General features: G+C 36.3%; 1 pseudogene; it reads right to left on the minus strand.

The window, feature by feature from the left end:
• Positions 1–1,592: 1,592 nt before the first annotated feature.
• Positions 1,593–4,436, minus strand: LOC141582722 (cytochrome c oxidase subunit 7A2, mitochondrial pseudogene; annotated as a pseudogene).
• Between the last annotated feature and the right edge of the window lie 567 nt (positions 4,437–5,003).

Consider the following 5,003-nt stretch of genomic DNA (forward strand, 5'->3'; position numbering starts at 1 on the left):
TTTTGCCTAGTGGGTATGTGATAGGCTACTGTAAATATCATAGTTTCAGTAAAGAAAAAAGGATGTTTGATTGATCAAGTGGCATAATTATCATTAAATTCCCAGCCCTCCAACCACTGATACCTGCTGAATCACGAGCTTTTCTATGAGTCTACTTGATGACATTATTATGAGAATGAGTTTGTATAATATGATTCCTCCTGTTCTGCTTCATTGGACGTCACCTCTTAATGTTTTTTGTTTGCAAGGAATTTGTTGGTATCTCTTGCCTACTGATTTGATTAAATATTCATTATCATATTACTGTTGTCATTATTGAGAAATTAGGTCATTATTGAGAAATTAGATGAAGATATTTGGTCATTTTGCCATGGTTAGTCATCTACAGATTGGTGATCATGACTGAAAACAGTTTAAAAGCACTAGGTATGACCTTTGCTCAAATAATTCACACCGTCTTCAATGGCTTCTGCCTATTTATTGAAGAAATATTTATTAATTTTTTAAAAATTACTATTTGTCAGGCACGGTGGCTCATGACTATAATCCCAGGACTTTGGGAGGCTGAGGTGAGCAGATCACCTGAGATCAGGAGTTTGAGACCAGCCTGGCCAACATGAGGAAACCCCATGTCTACATCAAATACAAAAATTAGCCAGACCTGGTAGCAGGTGCCTGTAATTGTAGCTACTCGGGAGGTTGAGGCAGAGAATCGCTTGAACCCATGAGAAGGAGGTTGCAGTGAGCCAAGATTGTGCCATTGCTCTCCAGTCTGGGCTATAAGAGCAAAACTGTCTAAAAAAAAATTAGATCCAATGCCCTTTAAAAAGTATAATTCAATTGTTCCTGTGGAGACCTAATGTGTCTTTTCTTACAAACTCCACACACTGTTTTCTGGACCTCTCTTTACTGTATTTAAAATCATTAGCTATATTACTGAAGTCATTTATATGCCTCTGACTCCCCAGTAAAACTCTAAACTCTAAGTCCTGGGGGTCTATCTATTTAATCTTTATATTCTCAATTGGTTTTGCCTGTAGGATACCATAAACGGTTTTTCAATTGAATAAAATGACTTTATTCTACTTGGTATTCCTTATTTCAATTATGTATGTCTGATAAGTGATTTAATTAGTTTATGTTTTATGATTAAAAACACTAATGCAATATATTCCTAAGGGTTCTTGATTTTCTAAATCTAATGTTCTGTAACTAAAATATTATGTTTGTTTAATTAGCTAAAGAAGAAAAACAATATTACAGCATAAAGGAAAATAAAGACCATGGTTGGTACATAATTCACCAGAGACATTGGAGTCAGGTAGACTAGCATTCTAATTGGACTCCACCTGTTACTTGCTGTGAGATATATAGAAAGTCACTAAAATCATCTGAACTTTAGTTTCCTCATCAGTTAAATGAGTATAAGAGGACCTACCTTTTTTTTTTCATGGTAAAGACTTCTTTATTGGTGACACTTCGTACAAGTCAATAAATATTAATCCTCAAAGAAGAGCTCAGTTATTTATCAGTTTATTGGTCCATAGAGAGCTGAATGAAACCAAACCAAGTGATTGCTGCAATGATTGAAGTCAATGCCACTTCTTGGGAAATGAAGCCGTAGCCAGCTGATATATGGCATATGCTGTTCTACCAACTGAAAGAATCATGGTGGCACTATACAGCAGGACATTAGCTACCCCACTCTTTAGATAAACTGGGATTCCATCATCCCTCTGGAACAGCTTTTGTTTCTCTGGAAATTTATTTTTAAAATACCTGTGGGAAGCAGTGTTTATGATCTTCTGCCCAATCTGACAAAGAGCCAGCAGATTTTGCAGTATCTTGGCTCGGTTGGCCCTAATTTTTGTGGTTGTTAAGATCAAATTACTCAGTTAATTAATTGTGATTTTTCACATACTAAACAAATCCTAGGTGTTATTGTCCCTGTGAATGTTTGACATTTACGAATGTTCTCCTGAAACATTGACAGAGTACATTTTAGTAAATGTCCTATTTTAGTCACCTCATTGTTCTCAACCCCTGACACATGGCTTACTTACTAAATCTTTTCAGGACAAACATAAAAAGGAGGGGAAAACAAAGGAAACACAGAAGTGGGGAAAAAAACTAAATTATATAATAAATTAGTTTCAGATCTTCAACAATAATGGAAATTCTGCTATCTATAATAAGGTAAGTTCTATAATGTTTAGAAGTCATTTTTTGTATAATATGATATGCAGATCTATGTCTGTCCGAATGCATGAGTTTATATAATTTGATAAGAATGACAATTTTTCAAATGTGCATCAAGTGCATGTTAAGTGGAATTAGAATTCCTTGTGTTCCCTGAAACACATAGATTTAAACATGTTCTTAATCTATAAGCTGAATTCATAAGGAAGATAAAACAGTATTTTTTTCTTTCTATTTTTTTCACTATCTTAACAAACCTACTTCTGTGGAAAATATGCAAGAAAAATTGTTTAAATCCCACCATATTTTCTATTTCAGTCTGCAGTATGACAAGAAGGATGAAGGGAATGCCAGTTTGGAAAGGCTGACTTGGTGGGTAAGCAGCAGACAGTGGGGAGAGACAGAGTGTGACAGTAATCCCTCTATTTCTGGTTCAGAGGCTTCCAAAGAAACAGGACTTGAAAGCAGAGAATAAAAACTGTCAGGAGCTTAGAGACATCTTCGTGTCATGCATCAAAAAACAGCTTGAGGAGTCAGACACATTCTGCTACTTGCTACCCGAATGTTGTTGCAGAAGTTACTTCAAAACCTCAACTCCTCAGTTTCCTCCTCTGATAAAGGCACTGATAATCCTCACTTTTCAGAGGAAAGCTGAGGATGAAGTTATATATGGGAGAACACCTGGCATACACTTAATGCATATGATTTTTCTTTCTTTACTCTTTAAAGTGGAAAGCCACTCAGGAAAGACAAAATAGTAGCTGCCGTTGGGTCTGTAAGCAGATCTTACTTGCAAGATAAGCTTCTGGATTCTGGATTTAGAGGAAGAAAAGTTGGAAAAATTCTCACAGTGAAGTGGCAGAAATCCTAGGATTTGATTATGTTTCTAGATGTTCTTATGAATCTAAGAAGATCCAAAGTGTGTTGGAAAAAAAAAAAGCCTCCTACACTTGTCTTAATTTAAAAAAACAAAACAAAATAGAAACAAAAAATCTTTAAAATGAGATGCAATGAGTTCAGTGTATTTGTCAGAATTCTCTAGAGGGATAGAACTAATGAAATATATATCTATATATCTATGTCTCTCTCTTTCTCTCTCTCTCTCTCTCCATATATATATATATATACCTAATAAACTCTTCTTCATATGTATATATAGTTAATATCTAATAAACTCCCCTTTATATCTATCCATAGATATTTATAGATGGATAAATATCTATAAATATCTCCCTTTTATATCTATCCATATCTATTTATAGATATCTATGGATAGATATAAAGGGGAGTTTATCTATAAATATCTATAGATAGATATAAAGGGGAGTTTATTAAGGATTTATATAGATAGATATAAAGGGGAGTTAATATTAAATATTTATATAGATAGATAGATAGGTATAAAGGGGAGTTTGTTGGGTACTAACTCACATGATTACAATGTCCCACAATAAGCTGACTGCAGGCTAAGGAGCAAGGAGAGACAATCCAAGTCACAAAATTGAAGATCTTGGAGTCCGATGTTTGGGGGCAGGAAGCATCCCGCACCAGAGAAAGATGTATGCTGGGAAGCTAGGCCAGTCTCTCCTTTTCACTTTTTTCTGCCTTCTTTATACTTGCTGGCAGCTGATTAAATTGTGCCCACAAGATTAAGGGTGGGTCTGCCTTTCCCAGTCCACTGACTCAAATATTAATCTCCTTTGGCAACAACTTCACAGACATACCCAGGATCAGCACTTTGGATCCTTCAATTCAATCAAGTTGACCCTCAGTATTAACCATCACAATTCCATCCCTTGTCAACTTGAACCCATACACATCTCCTGAGATCATACACAATCTTCAAATAAAGAAAATAATAAGGTCATAATTACACCTAACATAATACAACTATCTTTCATACAACCAGAAATGTACCAATCCCCAATTCAAATGCTATTACATAAACTTAACAATAATTAAATGTTGATATTAAGTCAATAAATCTTATGTCACATGATAAAGGAAAACGAAATAAAGTGAAGTTTTTTTAGTACAAGTGTATCGTGCACAAATATGTTTTTAACAAAAGAAGGAGGAAATACTCATGACAGTTACAGTCCTTGTTTCTGCAGCTGGTTGCTGGTCGTAGTTGGTATTAATGACTACCTTCTGCTAAACATCAGCAAGCACTTCAGCAGGTCTTTTTTGTTGTTGGTGGTGGTGTGACCCAAACATTCCTGAGGGCTTTGGACCATACCAGACTGGGTTGTTGTAGCTTCCCATTGACTTTTGGTAATGTTGAGACACCCTAAGAGATCTCCTGTATTCCTTGCATAGTCTTCCTTACCTCTGTTATAAACTAGTAGACTGATTTCATCTTGATAACCCCAGCCAACACTGTAACTCTCTTCTTAGCCTGTTGACTTAAAGGTAGGAGGAGCCCCAAGTTTCCAGGTGGCAATTTTAACTTCCAGCTTAATGGAATCATTGTTTTGTCTCCTGGTGGCAGTATTCCTCCCCCTGGAACTCAGACCGCTAGGTAAGCAGAACGTGATGTGGCAGGAACAGGAAGCAAAAATTTTACTAGTGGATCAGTAGCCGTGATGGTGAGTGGTGCCACTTCCACTGCCATCCCTTGATTCCTGGGCCCATGAATCCTGGCTATAGGAAAAACAGTACCATATATTGAATGCTGATTCAGAGCATACATAGGCTTCTGGAGAACTTTGCCCCAGCCCTGCAAAGTATTGTCATGTAGTTGGCATTGTCATTGTGACTTCAAAAGGCTCTTCCACCACTCTATCAATTCTGCTGCTTCAGGA

Source organism: Saimiri boliviensis, chromosome X (assembly GCF_048565385.1).
Source record: "Saimiri boliviensis isolate mSaiBol1 chromosome X, mSaiBol1.pri, whole genome shotgun sequence".
Taxonomy (NCBI): Eukaryota; Metazoa; Chordata; class Mammalia; order Primates; family Cebidae; genus Saimiri; species Saimiri boliviensis.